Genomic DNA, 22,690 nt, shown 5'->3' on the forward strand with positions numbered 1-22,690 from the left:
TTAAACTTTTCCTTAAATTAAAAGATTAAGAGATGAGCTAATTTGGAGGCTTCATAATATCCCTTTAGCCAATCAGCAACTTAGAAAGTGAGCCTCTTAATTAGAACTATGCACTCTTTTTGGCTTGCTATCTCTGCGGCAATGATATGACCTTCCTCTCTTGGAAATTGTGTGTGTTTGTGTGTGTTGTGTGTGTGTATTTGCATTGTTAGAGATCCAACCCGTGGCCTTGAATTTGCTAGGCCAAGTGGTCTACCAAATAGCTACATCTGCAACCACCTGGAAATGACTTTGATACTGCTCATCCTGTTATCAACCAATCTCTCTAATATTTATTAGTTATTTATGAGTTCCTCTTCTTCCAACACCCCTTGAAATTTTAGTTATTTCACAGACTCTTTGAATTCAAAGCATTCAAAACGAATCCTCCTCTGGCTACCTCATTTCTCAACTCCAAGTAACTTCTCTCCTCTACCCAGTCCTCCTCCACATCCCAAGCCACCTCTCACCCTTTCTTTATCTTATATTACAGCTAAAGTCATCACCATCTACCTAGACAGCTAAATGTCAACCTTCTGATCATCTTTGACATCTCTCCTCCTCCTACCAACTCCAATCCTTACTAAACTCCCTAAGTTAGTTGTATCAATTTTATCTTGTAATTTTTATTTTATTACATTTCATTGCAACCCATTCTTGCCATTATCAGATACTCACTCTCTTTTGCCTGGATAAATGTGATAGGCTATTAACTAATCTCCATGATGTGTAGTCTCACCCACTCTAATATAGCCTCTGTTTCCTTTGCTACTTAAAATGTGGGTTTCAGGTAAGCAATACCAGCCTCACCTGAGAATTTGTTAGAAATGCAGTTACCTTAGACCCAACTCCAGACCTAATGAATCAGAATTTGCATTTTAATCTCAGATGATTCCATTTTACACTACTATCAGATTTAACTTTCTAAAATCCTACTACAATCATCATATTAACCAGCTTAAAAACTATTCTGTGAGCCAATTTTACCAAATGCATTGGCTCTTAAATGTCAGTGTGCATCCTGGGTGGTGCTAGCTCACTTAGGTAATCATGGTAGATCTACTCAGTCAATCTTTGGGGAAAAAATCCAGGATTCTGAAATTTTAACATGTTCTCCAGGTAATTTTAAGTGCAATGAAGTGTTAAAACCTCTGAGTTACAGGATACAATGCAAGCCCCTTACCTTTCAAGATGTGGTCCCTGCCTCCCTTCTACCTGTGTCTTGAAAATCAACTTATCATCTTATATTCTCAATTTCACCTGGGCTACTCATTTCTCTTTGGATTATTAAAGTCTTTTAGATATGCTTTTATGAACAAGTGCTTTCATTTTTAGTTGTTCCCCCCATTAGTTTTTGAGCTCTGTAGGTCTAGCATAATGAATAAACACTGGTGATTAAATGTACTTTTTTTTTTAGGTTTAGAACAATGAATCTTGTGGCTCTCTTTTGTTTTAGGCTCACAGCTGCTGTTACAGATTAGATAAAGTGTGTCCCAAAAACTCAAGTGTGAGACAATGCAAGAAAGTTTAGAGGTGAAATGTTTGGGTTATGAAAGTTTTAACCTATTCAGTGCATTAATACACTTGAATGGATTAACTGGATGGTAACTGTAGGCAGGTAGGTTGTGGCTGAAGGCGGTGTGTCACTGGTGGCATGCCTTTGGGGTATATATTGTTGGAAAAAGTATAAAGGCAGCCATACCCCAGAGAAAAAACCCTAACATGGCGCCTAAGGACTTCTTCTTCCTACCTTCTTCTTCTCTGCAGTGGCGCGAAAAGTTCCCGCCCTTGTGAACTCTCCCGCCGGGGCCAATTTCAAATCTCGCTGGCGGGGAACCTTAGCCCCAATGAGAACTAATTCCTGGGCGCGGGAGCTGATATCTGGAAGAACTTGCCAATAAACGGGTGGCCTGCCATTTATCTAAGCCCTACCATCTCCCCTTTAGTTCTATATAAGCACACAGCTTTTTGCAATAAAATTGGAATTCTCCCGGCAAAGTGTCTTTGCGTGGGGAATTCTTACATATATTTTGTTCTTGGTGAGTAAACTCTATTTCCTGGTGGCCATGTCCTGAGCTGCTTTTTTCCACCACACAATTCTGCCATGTTGTTCTGCCTCCATCTTAGGCGCCACGGAATGGAGTCAGCCATGTATGGACTGAGACCTCTAAACTGTGAGCCCCAAATAAACTTTTCCTTCTCTAAATTATTCTTGTCAGATCGCTGAAAAAACTGACTAAAATAGCTGTAGACCTTTTCACAGAATACCACTACTATTCTGTGTTTCTACTTTGACTATTATAATAAAGTTGGTAATAGGCTTATAAAAACTATTTTAATAAACAGAAAGTTTAACTTCAACTGTGTATAATGACAGTGACGGGATCCTTAGTTTGGTCAGAAAGCCAGTTTTTGTGTGTGTGTGTGCGTGCCAAGTTTCAGTATGTTTCTAAGGAATGAAAATATGTTTTTTAAAGCTAATATTACAAAGCAAAGTCCCTTATAATCAATAATTATAAAGCACTCTGTCTTAGTAGAATTACAGACTTCAGGGGCAAAAGAAGTCCACACAGAAAGCCCAATGACCCAGTAAGATGAAAATACATTCTTCAATTTTTTTATTCGAACACATTTATTTACTCTTTTAGATATTCTAAAAATTATACCCCTTAGTAAATTAAATAAACAAACACAAAATCATTTCCTCCTAATCTGAGACCTGAACATTGTGAATGAGGGGGAGTAGCAAAAAATTTGGCTAAAAAAATAGAGACGGGACCAAGAGGTTTTAATCTTTAAAAGTTTTTAGCCTTTTAAGATCAAAGAATTTATCCTAAGAGCAGTGAGAAATCAATAACTAAAATACAGCTCTGACCAAAACCATGAAATCCTTGGGTATAAATCTAACAAATATGTGTAAAATCTAAAACCCAGATGGGAAAAACTATGAAACACTGATAAAAGAATCAAAGTGGACCTAAATGGAGAGATTTACTAAGTTCTTTAGATAGTGTTAAGATGTCAATTCTCCTCATATTGGTTTTCAGAGGCAACATAATTCCAATCAAAATCAGAGCAACATTTCTGGTAGAAGACAATAAGCTAAATTTTTATGGAAAGAAAGGTAAAAGAACTAGAATAGTTAAAACAATTTAGAAAAAGAACAAGTTGGTAAACTCACACTATTTGATTTTAAGTGTTTGGATAAAATTATAGTAATCCTGACAGTGTGGTATTAGTGGAAGGATAGAAATTTGGGGGGGGGGGAGGAATAGGGAGGGATGAGGGGGTAATTATAGCCCATAGGCCAAAACTAGTTTGCCCTGGTTTTTGTGCCCTATGCTAAGAATGCTTCGGTATTTTTTTTTTTTTTAAAGAGAGAGTGAGAGAGAGAATGTTTTAAAAATATTTATTTAGTTAGTTTTCGGTGGACACAACATCTTTGTTGGTATGTGGTGCTGAGGATCGAACCTGGGCCGCACGCATGCCAGGCGAGCGCGCTACCGCTTGAGCCACATCCCCAGCCCCGGTATTTTTAAATAGTTTACACAAGTACCTAGATAATATCTTTCACTGTGCCTTCTGGCCTACAAAATCTAAAATATTTACTATCTGGTCCTTTGCAGAAAAAGTTTGCTGTTGACCCCTAACATAGATCAGAAAAGAATAGAGTTCAGACATAGACCCACATAAGTATAGTCAACAAATTTTTGACAAAAGAGAAAAAGACAGTCTTTTTAACAAATGTAGTTGAATAATTAGATACTTACAGACAACAAAGTGAACCTTGATCTACACCTCACATCACACACAAAATTTAACTCCAAAAGAATAACAGACCTAAGTATAAAATATAAAGCTATAAAGCTTACAAGAAAATGAAGGAGAAAATCATTGCAATCTTAAGTTAGGCAGAGTTTGAAGATACAACACATAAGTATGAAAGAACAAACCAATAATTTGAACTTCAAAATAAATGCTTGCTCTGCCAAAGACATCAACAGGAGAATGAAGACAGGCCACAGATGAGAATTTTTTTGTAAAATAAATTTTATTTGACAAAGGACTTGGTATCTAGAATATACAAAGGATTTTAAAAACTCAACAAAAAAATCCTACCCAATAAAAACCTGTTAAAAGATTTGAGCACTTTACCAAAGATAATGGTGTACATATAAATAAATACATGAAAGATCTAAGAATCCTTAGCCACATGGAAATGCAAATCAAAACTACAATGAGCTGCCACTATGCATTTATTGGAATGATTAAAATAAAATTAAAACAAAAGTAAAAACTGGGGGCTGGGGTTGTGGCTCAGTGGTAGAGCGTTTGTCTAGCATGTGCGAGGCCCTGGGTTCGATCCTCAGTACCACATAAAAGTAAATAAAAAATAAAATAAGGGTGTTGTGTCCAACTACAACTAAAAAATAAATATTAAAAAAAATAAAAACTGACTCAGGCTAGTCAAAATGTGCAACAATTGGAACTCTCCTACTTTATATTTCCAATGGGGATTCAAATGGTTCAAGGACTTTGAAAACAGTTCGGCAGTTTCTTAAAAGGTTAAACATAAACTTGTCTTGGAACCTAACAATCCTATTCCTAGGTATTTACCCAAGATAAATGGAAACTTCTGTTTACACTGAAACTGGTAGACAAAAACTGGAAACAATTTAAACATTATATGGTGGTAGTCATATAACTGCACTCATTGACAAAACTTATAGAATTATACAATAAAAAAGTGAATTTTATTATATGTAAATTAATCCTCAGCAAAGCTAATTTTAAAAAAACACTTTTACTGCAGGATAGAAAATGGACTTTGGAGAACAGGATGGATGGCAGGAGACTGTTGAAAGGGCTGATTTGGGCAAATAAAGTTTTGATGAGGATCTGGATTAGGGTATGGCATCAGGGAAGCCACAGAAAGGTGGATGAAGGAGTGAATGGATTTTGGAGCACATAAGTGTTGAAGTTTTGAGTTTATTCCAGTGATGTATGGGACTGTTTGCTAAGACAGAGAGCAATGGAGGATGTATGATTTTGAGGAAAGGGTCCACACTTTGGAGCCTGCAGAGAATAAAACAGGTGAATTCAGGAGTCCTGGAACATAGAAGAGAATTCTGTGGTTCTTGTCTATTTGAGAATTACTAGTAGAGAAATACCTAGGCCAAAAAAGAAGACTGATAAGGATCTGGAAAGGTGTGTGAACCAGAAAGAAGAGGATAATTCCCTGCAAAACAGAAAAGTAACATTCAAGGTGTGAAGAGACGAAGCCAGAGGAGGAAATGTCATTAAAAGGGGGAAAAGGCAATTATTTCAATTGTTGCTGAGAGGTAATGGAAAACAAAGACTTACATATCCCATTGGACACGGCAACATGAACTCATCAGTGACCTGAGCATGAACTGTACTTTCTGGTGCAGTGGTGGGATGGAGACCTGACTGCAGTGAGCTGAAGAGTGAGGTAACAGAGCAATGGTGGATAACTTTTTGGAACGTTTAGGTGGAAAGCTGAAGAAAGAAAGAGCTGGGAGTATGGGGGTCCAGAAAGGATTTTCTCATTTTAAGATGGGAAAAATCAGATACTGTTGAATAATACTGGGGAAAGACACAGGAGATGGCTGAGGCTGACAAGACAGGAAAAAGAGGGGATAACACAAACCTCAGCACCCTAGCTCAATCCTTTTGTTTTATGGAAAGAGACCCAAAGTCCCGAAGAGAAAGTGACTTTCCTAAGTTCACACAGTGAATCAGAGATCTAGAACTGGGATATAAGGCTATAGCTACTTACACTACGTTTTGTTTTCAAATTATTTTTTCTTTTGTTAGATAGTTTTTTTCTTATGTTGTATGCTTACTGTGGAAATTCAAAAATACATAAACAAACCACATGTAATTCTATTACTCAGATATAACTTCTAGTAGTAGTTTGAATCATTCCTAACAGTCATTAATAATTTTTTAAAAATATTGCCTGTATGGATTTAACACTATATGGCACTGAAGACAATATCTTGTTAATCAAGTTAAACCTGCCCCTGATAAGAGAGGGCTAAGTTTTTTTCTGTGAAGTAGTATATTTGTTTTCCCAAGAAACATGAAATATTAAAAATAATTCCTCACTTTGAGTATAAGTTAATTCAGTCAAAAGAATACTGTTGAGTTGACTAGCAGTGATCACATTATCAATAGAATTGCTAAATGAGATTTGCCAGGAACACAATAAACTTATGTCAGAGCTGTGTGAATTAGAAACCCATGTTGGAGTTGACATCCCTTTACAAGTTCTGTGTACATCTGCATTCATGCTCCATGAAACCAAGAGATGAAACAAACACCTTTAGCAAGCACCAGATGGAGCTGCTGTCTAAGCCACAAAGCCTGAACTTTAAGGGTTTCATTTTGCACGCTAATTATGTTTGGAGACAAAGATATGCACTTGAAAACACTGTCAAAACTATTTTAACTTATAACAGGCTTTTAGCAAGAGACACTATACCCAATACAGGTCAGTCCAAAGAGCAATCCTTGGGCTTGCAGCCACTGTGGAATGACTTCAGTGGCTATCAATAATAACTAGCAGCTTTTGCTGCTCAAAACTGACACTCTCCAAAGGGAAAACTCTAGTTACCAAAGTAATGCTTGTGAAATAAAAAAAATGTCTCCTGAGGCACTTAAACAAGAAAATGTAACAGTCTATGCTGGTGTCCTCCATTTATTTGCCAGAACAGGTCTGATGTGGAGCACCCAAATGGAATGTTTGATAAGAAAAGCTCATTTGCTTCCATATTTTTTATAATCTTAAAGCAAATCCTCCAGATGAAATGGTCTAAGGGAGAGTTTAATGGCTAAAGCACCCCTAGAAGCTAGCCAGAACTCCCATGATCTAAAATCCTATTTCATATTTGACAGTTTTCAGGACTAAAGCCCTTGAGGCTATAGATAAAGCTGTTCAAGAGTAGCCTATTTCACTTCAAGTTGTGACAACCTTTTAAGAACCTATTACTGTGTTTTACTCTCTCTGCTGCTATACAATGATAACAATTAGTTTGCTTCTAGTCCAACAGTTTCCGGCAGATTTGATATGAGACAACCAAATCAACACTGGATTTTGATTGTGAAATAAACTGGCCAGCAGAAAGCTGGAGCTCCTCAAGCCAGAATTACAATTCCTGGCAGTGAAAAGGGGGTGTGCGGGTGGTCTATTAAACACCACACAGACAGCATTCCCTGCAGGCACCCAAGGAGAACCTGTTAATAATAAAGGAGGACAGGGAATGAACTGCTAAGCTCCTTCTCCAATCCTGTAACTCCCAAAGGCCAATCTCTCCATAAAATCTGTCACATTACTACAGAAGCAGAGTCAAGGATCCTCACTGTTGTGCATGGGCTTTTAAGGACACTCATTGAGGAACTATCCCCCATATGTCATCCAACACATTAGTTCATCTCCAGGATGTTAGGGTAACATTTATAAGCCAAGGTTCTGATTAGGCTTTTGTAATGGAATGTGTGGGTCATTTATGTTAAAAAAAAAAAAAAAGCAAAGGAAAATGTGACAATCCTCACGTCATTGTTCCCAACCTTTCCTTCTGCCACAGTGAAAAATGCTGACCTGACACCTCGACCAGTTGCCAAACCCTTCAGTATATGACTAAAAGGGTGGAGAGAGGAAGTGAAAGCAGAGCTGCAGGAAGAGGTTTTGCAGGAGATAAAATGCAGCTTTAATTTGGTACACAAATTCCATGGGTAGAAGGAAATGTCTTAATTTGAGATCTGACCAGGAAAAAAAAAATCACAATTCCTTGTTATCGAAAGACCAGACAAGATCTTAAGACATGACATTCTCTTGTCTAAAGAAGAAACAAAAGAAAGACCTGCTTAATTTTGAAAACTTTAAAGCTCTTTTAAAAGGCTGAAGCCCATCCAATTCCAACTGCTCCAACCACAAGAGTTTTCTGTAACAATTTACTGTTCCTGTCACATAGTAGTCACCTCGGGGTAAGAATTGTGCAATAGCAAAGGCACCATGGCACACCAGTGCTGCTTAGTTCCCAGCTAATTTTCTGAGTTAAACTCTTTGATGCACCAGTTAAACAGTAAAAATACTACTCATTATTATTATACAGTTGGTAATAACTAGTTATAAGGTTATAAACTCCAAAATGTTCCCTAAACCCACCTCAGACCCCTACTTAAGTTGGTAAACATCAGAGAAAAGTTTAAAATGTTTTCTAATAACCAAGAACTCCATAGTTATTCACAGTTTTATTTTGTTTACAATGTTTTTCGTTTTTGGGAATGTGTTTCTTCTAATGCTGTTCCAGTTAGCAAAACTGTTTATCCTTCACAATCCAGTTCAAATTTTACCTCTGTGATAAAAGTTTTCCAGATACCCTAAATACCTTTATTATAAGATCACCTTGCATTATAATTATGTAAGTTTTAGAAGGCAGAGTGATGTCTTTTTTAATCCCTTTATTTCTTGGGCTGTTTGAAATATATTGGATACTAAGTAAGTACTTGCTGAAAAATAATAATTCTAGTAAGTACTAGGCACTATTTGAAACAATTTATTCAGAAAACTCTTAGTTTTATGAATAATATATATATATATATGTTATTTAAAATAATAGATATATATTATTTTAAGTCTTACTTTACAGATGAAGAAACTGGGACTTGCCCAAGGTCACTCAACTAGTAAATGGCAGTCAGGATGATATTAATAGTAAAGCTTAGCTTTCCCTGTCATTTGAAGCCTTCCCCAGAAGATGGTTCACTCAGTACCACCGGCACTGCTCACCAGAGTGTAATTCTACTATGAATGAAGAAAGTGTTAAAATGAGGCACAGCTTTCAATCAGGCAGTTCCACATGCTTAACTGCAGAACAAGCCAAGGGCAAACCAATATATTCACACTAGTCGTCCTTTTTGTGCTTCAGAGTATTGAGGAAGTGAATAGTATGGGGCAAATTAAGCACCAACTTTCATGCAATCCAACCTGAATCAAGCCACCATGACTTGGAGGGGCCACTGAAGTAAGTGGTTGAGAGGGCACAGTGAGATGCTGCTGGAAGTCATCTTGCATTCCTCCTCTCCATGGCCCCCAACCTCAGAAGAAAGTTGTCAAGTGAGGAAAACTGGACTGAAGGCTACATTAAGGAGTCAGAGCTGATTGAGATGTAAATAAGGGCAGTGTAAGATTCAAATGGAAGAAAAGCGGGAGAAGGACACTGGGAAGGAAAGAGAAATACAAAATAGTTGATGGTTCTGAGAAAAAAATTCCACTTGAATGTTTATAGCAACAAAGTCAAAGAAAAAAATTTCACTGTAAATCTCTGTATTTTCAGGTATTTCAGTGTGATTTGTACCTTTGGTAGGAGGTATTCTTTTTCCAATTAGCTACAGAAAAGAGTAAACAACAGTACTGTAAAACATTTATAATCTAGATTTTAAAAGGGAGAAAGTACTTCTAAATTAATGAATGTCTGAATTATACAATACTTTGAAGAAATATAGATTTATTTCTTCAAGGAAATGCCATAACCAACTTTCCTGGTAGAGGTATTTGGAGGACCTGTTCTAATAAATAGGTAAAATTATTTTTATATTGGTTATAAATACATAATGGTTTTAAAATACATTAAAAGAGTATTTCTCAAACTGGAATTGAGAATATATTTTCACGGGTTTAAGAGTTCTCCAAAAGAGCTTAATATTAAGCTGAAAGTAAAGTCTATATCTAAAATAAATTAATACAAGCATATGCTGGATCACTGGAAAGGTTACTTATTACCTAAGCACAGTAATATGATTTCCAGGTCCACATATACATTTATCTTTCTAATCTAAGCTGGCATCAAGCGCACTACTTTAACTATAAGGGACAGTGAGAAAAGAAAGAGGCTGACTTTATATGTAAATGATTCAGTCCCTCCAAGTGAAGACCCATATGACATCATGATGGAATCTCAGTGTACTGTACCAATCTTGGATTGTCAATGTCCTACAAAGAAATATGGCTTAAGAAGAAAGTCAATAGTAATGAAAGCTGCAAAGTAAACTGTGGGGTGGCAGGCAGCTCCATATGCACATTGTGAGCAGCAATTTAGCTTTGGTAAAATATCATCTATCATGTTATATTACTGTAAATTTGCATTTCATTCATTTTACAGGGTTTTGTTTTTTTTCCGGTACTTAACTTTTATAATTGTTCAGATTTAGAAGTAAATGAGAAATATAAATATAAGGAATTCATACTTAATTTTACATTTGAATTTACATAAAATTAATGTATGTCAATACTAAGAAACCGCAGTTGTTATTTTTTTCTAATTAAAAGAAAGGTATAAATTACTGAAGTTTGAAAAGTAGTGTTTAAAAACAATATTTTCTTATGTCCGGGAAACATTTCTCTTGTGATCTTATTTACATTATTAATTTACTAAGCATCTGTTGAAGGAGTAAAATAATTATTTTACAGAGCTGTTATGAAAATAAATTCAGATAAAATGTATGAAATGCTTAACTCAGAGGCTGATTCAGAGAAAGAAGTTAATAAACAACAGTTCTCTACACTGTTATTAAATTTCTATAACCTGTGGAGGACAGGAAGGGGAGTGATCTCTTCCAATCCATGCTACACATATCCATACCTCATCTCTCTCTCTCTCTCTCCATCTCTCTCTCTCTCTCTCTCTCTCTCTATATATATATATATATATATATATATATATATATATGTATTGTTGATGGACCTTTATTTTATTCATTTAGTTATATGTGGTGCTGAGAATCAAACCCAGTTCCTCACACATGCACTCTACCATTGAGCCACAACCCCAGTCCCTCCTTACCCCATCTTGACACACCAATTGGGAATTTGAGAAGCTATTTCTATGGAAACACAGTTAACCATGCTGGTTATGCTTTAGTGATATGGATGGTTTGATTTAAAGTGTCAGCTAGCTTGCAAACCTATTTACTATATGTTTCTACAGGGAAAATTGTACTCCAAGTTCTGAGCAACTGCCTTGCAAAGAAACTTTAGCATCCTATCTTGGACTTGTAATAGATGATATCAGGAGGGAGCTGCTGAGCAACAGGGTAATGTAATCCAACTTGTAATTTAAGAATTCAGGTGGAAATGGAAAGGATACACTGAGAGGAGGGAAGGTGAGAATGTGGTTGGTTCCACAATTACAATACTAAACCAGACAAGGCCCAGAACTAAAGCAGTGGTAATGGGAATTAATTAACAGGCAGGGGTTGATTTGAAAGGCCAAATGGATAAGGTTTATCAATCAGAGGGACACTGGGGAAGGACTGAAGATGACCCTGGGCATTTCTCTAGGTGAAAATCCAGGATGATTTTTCCAGAATCACACTGAAGTGTGCACAATCAAGTAGCACCAGCTGCACCAAGTTAACTATAGAGAATAATGGGAAAACAATAACAACTGATGTCTGAATGGAAATAGCAAATATATTCTAAAACCTACTATGTATTAAAGATTCTTTCCCTTTAGACATATCAGTATCTTTAATCACTATCCTTTCATATAAACTTGACTTTCAACTTTGAGTGTAAATGGTTTGGTCAGATCCATATAAAAGACACAGGATGCTGACGTGGCTGGGGGAGAAAATGAAACAGGTAAAGTGACAATCTTCTATAGCTTTATTTTATTACAGAATAAAGACAGAAAAATAAATCTTGGGTTAAGAAATGGAAGTGATGGGACTAGTGATAGAGCATGAAGGATGGAAACTGTGGTCAAAGGATTCAAACACTTGAGATGGAAATGAACATGCCAACAGGTTCCAGCCCTTTCTTGAGGGTGGTCTCAAGAAAGCAGCAGATGCTTGGACTCTGGGGAGTTAGTGGATATTAATATAAAAGTAGACCACAATCTGATAGAAGAAAAGTTTAATTATCCCCAATTAAAGTATGTTGGGTCTTCATTTTCATTGGTGAAAATAGCTTCCTGTGTCTATATCACTGGTTTATATCACTAAGGACAGCCAAGGATTCTCAGAATGGAAAGTGACAGCTGGGATGCCAGCCATTCCTAAAAAAACTGCCCTGGGCTCCTGGTCCTTGTGGCCAGAGTATAAGTGGCAATTCCATTCTATTGCAACAATCCACTAACTAGGAACGCTCAGAGGCACAAGTGAATAACACTCAAGGCCATTACTAACCACATTTGTAAGTTTAAGTACACTGCATATATAAGTTACTCAAACAGTCTAGGCTTTATGGTCCGTATCTTCTTTTTAAATGAATAACTTAACTCTTCATATTATAAAAGCAAGCATTAAATAAAGATTTGTAATACACAACCCCCCAAATCTTAGTATATACCCTTTCTGGATCTTTTTCTGATATCCAGGTCAAGTGCTCCATACACAGACACACAGATGTGTTTAGCTTAGTGCATGTGCTGTCTGGTAACATGAGCATCTATAAAGTCTTTCCAAAATTTGCAATCTACTTTAAACATTATATAAATGCAAATCTGGGTTGAAATACCATTTTGAATTAAATAAATTTAACAATGGAATAGATGAAATTGTAATGAGAGTCCTTTAATATCAAAAAATTAAAAATATTTCTAATATTAAGAAATAATTCTTCTGTATGGAAACAGTTATCCAGCAAGATCACCTATTCAGGACACAGCTAAAAATTACATCAAGTAGGAAAGCACCTCTCTAGTTTCACTTATAGACTCTTACTCTTGTTTTACGCATAAATTTAATCAACTCAAGTTAGTTTTATTCCTGTTGTTAATACAGAACAAAGGTGAAAGCTCTACTTAAAATATGATAAGTTATAGTTCTCTCTCATGCCTTATTTGTACACCCCTATCCACTTTACTATGAACCCACAGAGAAAATAATATTGAGTGGAGTTACATGTGTTGCACTGCTTTTTCAAAAAGGTACCCAAATGTCCTTTCCATGATTACCCTTTAAAAAGACTTTCTAACCATTCTCTTCTGTGGTCTTGCATATTCCCAAATATGCAAGGGTGGAGTAACTTTCAGGGTTACTTCTCGCTCCTTTCTTCTGAAGCTTTCAGACTTCTAGCTGTCTGCTAGACTTCTCCAAACATAACTAATTATTTTTCCTCAAAATACATTCAACTTTCTCCTGGGTGCTGTAACATGAATGGTATTACAATGGTAGGCATTCAGGCTTGGTCAACTTTGACTCCTCTTGGTCTTTCTCATACTATGTCCATTCAATTTCCAGGTCCTATCTTCCTAGTCTATCCTCCCTCTTTGACCTTTCAAACCATAATTTGAATTCTGGATTTCATTGTTGTTTAAAATATAGAGTGAATGAATTGTTATCTCCCTATTCCTCTAAAACAGAGCTCATTACTACTTTGCTCTTTATAAATCCATTAGTAGTTCTCAGTTGCCTATATATATATTTGAACGTCTTAGAATAAAATGTAATGCTCTTTGTGATTTGATACTGCCTTTCCATTTTTTTACAGCATCATCTCTTACGTGTTCACTCATATAATTATTGTTCAAAATTCTACAGTTACAGGGCCGGTGGTGTAGCTCAGTGATAGTGTGCTTGCCTATTACGTGCAAGACCCTGGTTTCAATTCCCAGGACTACATACATACATAAAATCTATAGATCTTTTGCTACTCCAGTCAAATGTTAGTGTCTCTGTGAAGTCTCACATCCACCTCTTAGAATTAACTGCCTCTTTCCTCAAAATCCTATCACATGGCATTTATGGCTATTTGTACATTCCCTCCTCTTACTAGTCTTAGCTCCTCAAAGGCAGGACACATTTCTCATTCAGTATTGGCACTATATATTTCTTGAACAGATGAATAAATGATGCTTTGCTATCTTGTTTCATAGGCCAAAATAACTTAGAAGGAGACAGCAGCATTCAGACAAGAAGTGGCAAGAGACAAGTGACTCCCTGACAGCAAAGGGGGAGTAAGAAGACGACCAAAATCAAAGAACTCAAAAAGCATTTCATGTGGGAAAAACAGCCCTATATCCTTTAAGGGCATCATGGTATTCAAGAATAGCAACGTGTTTGATGTTGACACTAATTATAATAGCAAGATATCAACAAAATGTTAAATTACATTCTGTGTCCTGTATTTAGCAAGGGATGAAAACAACAAAAGTATGAAATGTATTTCGGAAGTCTTTCCATAAAAATGGTTATATTACTTAAAAACTTATCTACGTATAAAATAAATATCCATTAGGTATTTAGAAAAAAGTAGACAGAAGGAGGAAAAAACATCCTAAATTCAAGTCTGCATTTTAAAAAAATCAGGTTACATAAGCACCAAATGGTTATTTAATTTAAAATATTTTTTTAATATCTTTATTTTACACTTATATGGTGCAAAGGATCAAACCCAGTGCCTCGTGCATGTTAAGCGAGCGCTCTACCCCTGAGCCAAAAACCCCAGCCCCTAAAAATATTTTAATGCTTAAACATCTCAAGCCCCAAGTTATCCAGGAAATTTGGCCAACTAGAACTCATTCTCTTGAAAAACAGAGAGCACTAAGATTTTACTCTTATCATTACATAATGTTATTCACCCAACTCTCTGGTCTTAATCTGTGACTGGAAAATAGTGGGTTGGGAGGAGATAAGGAAATGGGGAATAACAAAAAAGAATATAAAAAATAGAGGGTGAGACATTAAAAAAATGGGGACTCACAATCAAAAGGCAAGAGGACAATCAAGAAAAGTAAGAGGGAAAATAGATAAACAGAGAAAGCCTAGTATGTGAACAGGCACAATCAGAAAAAGGACAGCTCTTCCTTCATTTTCCCTTTCTTGACTTCCTTTGTTATAATTGACTTCAGGATGATGTGTGTACCCTTAGATGCATACTGAATTCCAATGACGTCCTCCCACAAGTATACTTTATACCAACACAATCCAGTTAAAAGGACTTTAATTGGTGTGCACTATTCCCTGCAATTTCAACATTTTAAAAATGAATAGTCTCACTAAGTACCAGATGGTGACATGTACTAATTAATCAGGACTATTCAATGAATGAGCATATTAAAATGAATGCACCTATTAGATATGTGTTACAGCTGCTCCATCCTGAGGAAACCTCCCCTCAAACATGTGTCCATGGAAAGTGCAGATTTACTGTGCCGTACTCACAAGTGTCTCCCGCAATTATTTGCAACAGCAATACCATCATTCTTACGTCTCCCTCTGGATCACTCGATATTTCATGCTAAACAGCCATAAGCTCTGCTATCCTCTATAATCTATTTAACCTTCGTAAGCAAGAGTCAGTTAAATATTGGGTCTATAGTTTCTCTTCTAAAGAGAAGATCTTACAAACTCATCAAGGTTATTTGTTAAAGGGACAATAGGCGAGGAACAGATCAAATGGGGCCCTTGATCTGACTTCCTTCCTCGGCAATTTGTCTGTCAGGCAGTGAAAGCCTGAGCACTGCTAACTGAAGGAATAAAATAGTGCAAATGGGATCCTGCATGACAGGTTGCCAGGCTCTGATTTTCCTCAAATATTATTAGCATTGGAGAGAAAGGTATAACGTATTGGTAGTTCTCAAAATATTACTAGTCAGTCATTTTGAAAGAAAAAGAAATCCTAGAAGTCATTTGTTTCCTCAGCTTCTCATACTCTTCTATTTTATATTATCTTGGATCACCACAATTTTGAACACATTCTAATAATAGAAAACTACCCAAGTCTTGGTAGATTAATAGGAAACAATGATTTCTAATTTGTTGAAAGCACTGAAAATCGAGTGGTTGATTCAGTAGGAAGGCCATTAAGGCACAGACAATACATGGAGGGCAGGGAAGGAAGGAGTGTAATGAGACAGCCATGTTATCTGGTACATGACAAGCAGTGACGCATGTTGGTTTTCTCCTCCAGATAATAACAAATGGTAGTGAAATTTTCTATTTGCTTTTTCAAAAACCAACTCGAAGGGAAACCTAACAAGATAAGACTGAACATGATTACCTTTGGAGAATTTTCAGATTATGATAGAAAATTTGATTTGGCAGCATACCTTTAAAATTTCAGACAATATACTTTACCCTCTAAAATAAGCCTAGAGGACAGAATTCTGAGAAATCTGTGCTCATGTATGATGTATGGCAATGGTTATTGCTTAAAATGAGAGTATTATCCAAAGAATCTTTAGGGGAAGGTAAACCAATAACAGAAACATCAAAATTTGTAGTTACAGACCAGAAAACCCTCTCTAGTGGCAAAGGAGATTTTTAAAAATTACTTTCCCTGAGCTCTAGCCTAAAAATGAGAGGTAGAATTTATGTATTATTCAAAAACAACTTAGTTAATCTGGACATAATTAAAAGTTCAAAATAACTGAACAATTTCATCGAGAGGTTTCTGTGCAATGAATTTATATTAGGGTTTGATATTTTGGGGTAGATTTCTATTATTTTTAAAAATTTGGTTCTATCCCCCTCCTTAAATTAAAAAAAAATATATCTTGGGGTGGAGTATTCAGCATACGAGTAGGTTTTCATAAGAGTTACATGTTCTGAGATAGCATAAAACCTCAAAAGACAAGATATCAAAACTAACCATAATGAGACCCTGGGTCCCAGCCCCAGAACCACAAAAGAAAACAACAGGAAAAAAAAAACTAACATAATTCTTAGCCCAAACACTTAAAAAGAATCAAGCTGGGAAACTTAGAACCCTGACTAGCTGAGGGGAAAACGATGATTTATAACAACATAAGTAGACTAAGACAACTTTCAAACTACTCTGAAAAAATAATCTGTTGCTTATTTTTGAAAAGCACCATTGATCAATACCCCACACATTTAGACAAAAAACCCAGAAAACATGATGCTTCTTGAACGCAGAGGTAGTGAACAGCTTAACGTGAATAGCTATATGAAAAAGAGCATAACACCCACTCTTAGATTATAGGCAGCTCTAACCATAAGACTGCATTAATATTATAGCCTAGCCTGATTTGGAATAATATCAGAGTCAAAAATAAATACCAAGTTTGACAAAAAGCAGATGAATTAGATGCACAAAGGGAACCAGTGTGGTCTAAGTATGACGTCTAGCAGTTAGAGCTAGGGATTCTACTTCTGCTTCTGTATTTAAGATACAATTCAGAATTAGTCATTTATGCCTTTGGCTAAATGTCAGGCTACTTCTAAGGTGCCTGAAATCCCTTGGAAGGGGGCCATGAATATATTAATATAAAACCAGATTCCGAATTAGCTTTTCCCTGATGATACACTAAAAAAATGATGAAAAGACAATATTTAGAATATGCTACATTTCATGCAGTACTTTCAACATTACAAAGAGCCTTGACTGATCAAAGGAAGGCAGAACTGATCATTTCTTTCAGGAAAAAAAAAAAGAGAGAGATGATGTATGGAAATGGAGAAGTGGTGGTGCTAAAATATGAAAGGTTTATCGATTTATACAATAAAATTTGGGGTTTATATATAGATCTTATGAAAGACAGTGATGAAATCTCTGTTTAAGAAGTTGTTTCCTGAAATCAGTAACAATAATTTTGAGCTGCTTGAATTAAACTTGTTATATTTACTGTTAGATATGGTAAATCTGAGAAGAAATACTAAATGTTTGTTAGCATCAACATAATTGTTAACAACAAAAGCTCATGTCACAATATAGGTATAGAGAGGAAATTTAATTTGATTTTTGAGGGTTGGAGACAAGAAAAAACACCAACATTTATTGACACAGTGTCACTGTGCTGAAAACTAAATACGTTACCCCATCTCATCCTTCTAACCACCCTACAGTGGAGTTAATATGAGAACCCAGGCCTGTCTGACTCCAAACCTTATGCTTCACACAATAATGGCATTTGTCAAATATGTTACTTCAGAGGTAAGTTGTAGGATTCTATTTGTAATAACTGTCTAAAGTTGGTCAAAAGGAAAAGTACAAAAAGAAAAGAAACTGAACCATTTCAATACAAAGAAGGACATGAAACATATTAGACCCTACTGAAGCTCTTTCAAGCATGAAACAATCACCTGTTAACATTTAAGTTTCTATTGAAAATAAATTCAGTTTTACTATTTGTCTCTAAGTGTCTGACCAGAAGTTCAGAAATGAGCAGATTCTTAAAATAAATGAATAAAGAAAAATCTTTCAGATGCTAAATGTGGTTTTCAAATTGTGAGGTGACTTTCAAATTATAAAAAAATGAAGCTACAATGTCATATTCACGGTTACATAAAACTTGCTGTTTTTTTAGTGGAGGGCTTCTTAAACTTTAATATGCTTACAAAGTACCTGTGCATACTGTAAACATGTAGATTCTGATTCAGTAGGTCTGAGGCCACAGACTGTACTTTGAGTAGAAGTTTTTAAAATATACACAACAGCAACCACTTTGGAAAGCAGAGGACATTCCTCAGAAAATCTGGAATGGAACCACTAGTTGACCCAGTTACCCCATTCCTTAGTATATACCCAAAGGAGTTAAAATCAGCTACTACAGTGACACAGCCACATCAATGTTTATAGCAACTCAGTATACAATAGCTAAGCTATGGTACCAACCTAGGTGCCCTTCAACAGATGAATGGATAAAGAAAATGTGACACATACACACACACACACACACACACACACACACACACACACAATGGACTATTACTCAGCCATAAAGAAGAATGAAGTTAGGGCATTTGCAGATAAATGAATAGAATTGGAGCAATCCAAAAAGCCAAAGGCTGAATGTTCTGATATGCAGATGCTAACACACACTAAGGAAGGGGAGTAGGAACAGAAGTTCACTGGATTAGATAAAGGCAAATGAAGGGAATGGAGAGGAGATGGCATAGGAAAGACAGTAGAATGAATCCGACATAATTTCACTATCCTTGTAACTTTGCATTATGTACAATCACAAGAATCAGATCCTAATTAGAATATGTCAAAATACACTCTACTCTCATGTATATCTAAAAAGAACAAATAAAAAAATAAAATATACAGAACACATGGGGATGAAAGAAAGCTGGGAAACAGTAGCTATGAAAATTAAGAAATCACCAACCTCCCCTCCTCTTTTATTGGTGCTTGGGATATAGAGCACCACTTGCTTGCCCAGCTTGAATGTGGTGATGGGTTTGATCTCTAGCACTGGAAAAAAAAATCACTTATATTAATCCTTAGACATGTACCTAACACAGAATATAAGGGTTAAGTTTTATTCTTGTATTATACAGCATAATCTATGGAATTAACAGGAACAAAATCAGAAGAACAAATGCAATTCTGAAGAACAAAACTGGAGAACTGACGTTAATCAGACATCAAGTTACTGTAAGATGGTAAGACAGTGCAGTATTGGCAAAATAACTGACAAACAGATCAATGGAAGACAACAGGGTCCAGAAATAGATTTATACAAATATAGTCAATTGATCTTTGACAAAGGGGCAAAGGTTATACAATGGAGAGAGTGCACTCTATTCAATAACTATATTCACATTAAAAACCAGAAACAAAAAACCCTCTAAATACAAACCTTAAAATCTTCACAAAAATCAACACAAAATGAGTCAAAACCCCAAATGTACAGTGCAAAATGTTACATCTAGAAGTTAACACAGGATAAAATCTAGTTAACCTTGGATTTGGTGATGATTTATTAGATATGACACTAGAATAATCCATAAAAGAATGAACTGATAGACTGAACTTCATTAAAGTTAAAAACTCCTGCTCAATGAAAGGTACTGTGAGGAAAATCAGAATGTAAGCCACATATTGGTAGAAAATACTTTCAAAGACTTATGTGATAAAGGACTATTATCCAAAATTTACAAAGAACTCTTAACTCTTAACACCAGAAAGCAATCAATTTAAAAATAAGCAAAAGATCTGGAACAAAGGATAAAGAAGATGTACTGATGGCAAATAAGCATATGAAAAGATCTACATCATGTATCATTAGGGTATTACAAATTAAAACAGTAAGTTAGCATTATACACCTATTAGAATGGCTAAAATCCAAAACACTGACAAAGCCAAATGCTAGGCAAGGACGTGAAGTAACAGAAACTCTCATTCATCACTGTTGCAAATGCAAAATGGTACAGTCACTTTGAAAGGCAGTTTATTAAAAAAAATGAAACAATCTCTTAACATAAAATCCATCAATACTTGGTTTTGCCCATAGGAACTGAAAACTTATGCCTAAGCAAAAGCTGCACACAAATGTTAATAGTAACTTTATTTATAATTGCCAAAATTTAAAGCAACTAAGATGTCCTTCAAAAGGTAAATGGATAAATAAACTGTGCTACAGTCATTGCTTAGTCCATTTTCTATTGTTACAGCAGAACACCTAAGACTGGATAATTTAAAAAGAAAAGAGGTTTACTCAGCTTGAAGTTCTGGAGACAGGGAAGGTTAGGACTGGGTGGCTGTGTTTGGTGAGAACTTCAAGCTATGTCATAACATGACAGACACAATGTGTGGCAGGAATGTGTGCAAGTGATAAGCAGGTACATATAGAGGAGAGGGATGGCACAAAGGAGCCAACCCACTTTATAACAATGTACTCTCACAAAACACTAATCTGAGCCAGGCACGATGTGGTACTAACTTGGGATACTGAGGCAGGAGGATTGCAAATTTGAGGCAAGCCTCAGTAACTTAGTGGGGCCTTAAGCAACTTACTGAAATAAAAATAGATAAATATATAAGGGCTGGGGATGTAGCTCAGTGGGAGAGAGACCCTGGATTCAATTCCCATTACCAAAAAACACAAAACAATCTGTTCTCTTGAGAATTGGTCGTCACTGGAAGATGACATTATTGCTTTTTATAGATCCAACCTCTCAACACTACATTGACAACCAAATTTCAAAATGAATTTGGGTGGCGACAAACCCTATTCAAACCATAGCATCCATACAATGGGAATATTATTCAGTGATAAAAAATCAAGTAATTAAGCAAAGAAAAGACATGGAATAACATTAGATGTACCTTATTAAGTGGAAGAAGTCTATCTGAAAGGACTATAGCTTGTGAGATTGAAACTACATGACATTCTGAAAATGTAAAATGATGGAGATAGTAGAAAGATCAGTGAGGGGACTAAAAAGGCAGAGCATAGGGCAATTTTAGAGCACCAAAAATATTCAGTATGATACTATCATTGTGAATACATGTCATTGTACATTTGTCAAAACCCATAGAATGTATAATAGAAAGACTGAGCTCTAATGTAAACTGTAGATTTCAGGTGATAACATGTCAATGTTGGTTCACTGACCAAAACAAATCTTCTACACTAGTGTGGAGTGTTTGATAGTGGGGGAGGTTGCTTGTTTGGGGATGGGGTTAGGAGGTATATAGGAAAATTTGTACCTTCAATTTTACAGTGAATCGAAAATTGCTCTAAGAAATAAAGTCTGTGATTACACAAATCAAGAGCACCCATTTATCTGATGCTTATAGAAAAGGCTTACTGGTTAGCATGAAAAATTCTCATGGCTAAATTAGTAAAATAATTTGGGTCTATACAAGAAAGCACTTACATCTTTTGAATTTAGAGATTTTATTTCTAAATGGTTACTGAATGAGTGATTGACTAGGCAAAGGGGAGTCCTTTCTTCAACAATAGGGATACATAACAGGGATTCCCTGGGTAGTGGTGTGGCTGTTAGAAGGGAACATGCAGGGTTGATGGAGGGTTCCTAACAAAGAGGACTGTGTTTTCCATTTCCGCTTGCATTTTCAATTCTCCTTTTAGGACTCTCACATTGTTCCTCCTCAGCTCCAGGCTTAGTGTAGGCCTGGGACTAGGTTGAGCTAAAAATGGATCTATGCTCTTCTGATATAAGGTAGAAGGCTCTAAATGTGCCTTTTCTCCCTGAGACTTTAATCAGAGTTGGGGAAAAAAATCCAATGTCAAACTCTGCTCTCCTTCTGTTCTACTGCTTTCATATATTGTGTTTCAATATGCTCATTTTAATATATTATATTGAAATATGTTGCCTTTTAACAAATGAAATGAGTGATTGAAGGTATTGAATTTCTTGCCTAATATCTTAACGTAGAATACCAGGATTTGAATTTAGGCTTGACTCACTAAAAAGTTCCACCAACTCTGTTAAATCGTGCTGCTTCTAACTCTTTGGTAACCATCACATGCCTTTTTTGGTCTGATCTCAGAACATCCCATTCCACTCTGTACTTGGCTAGAGCTACCATTAGTTCTTTTTAGTTAAGATGCTTATATTAACTTGAGTAACTGTGATTTTTAGGCAATGTAGTTTAGGAAAAAACACTGTCCTTCACCACCAGGCAAAGCTAGGAAAATAATAAACCAACAAAATCCTCCTATTTGAAATAAAACAAAAAAAATATGATGAATTCTGAAACAATCTAATATGTGAAAACACCTGGTTTTGGGTAAATAGAAACATTTGACTATGAAGAACTAATTGGTGAAAAACTAAACAAATGGCCTTAGCAAAATCGAGAAGCCATAAGCAATTGATAAATAATGGTACAAGTCTTTTATTGCTCTTAGTACGACTTTGTATAGCAGCTTTAAAACATGTTATCTAAAGGGTTTGTTT

General features: G+C 35.8%; 1 protein-coding gene across 2 annotated transcripts in view; it reads right to left on the reverse strand.

Annotated features, from left to right (window-relative positions):
- PEAK1 (pseudopodium enriched atypical kinase 1) overlaps positions 1-22,690 on the reverse strand; it is a 290,178-nt gene that overhangs the window by 83,945 nt on the left and 183,543 nt on the right. The window lies entirely within an intron of this gene.

Source organism: Spermophilus citellus, assembly GCF_964194105.1.
Source record: "Spermophilus citellus genome assembly, chromosome: 4".
Lineage (NCBI taxonomy): Eukaryota > Metazoa > Chordata > Mammalia > Rodentia > Sciuridae > Spermophilus > Spermophilus citellus.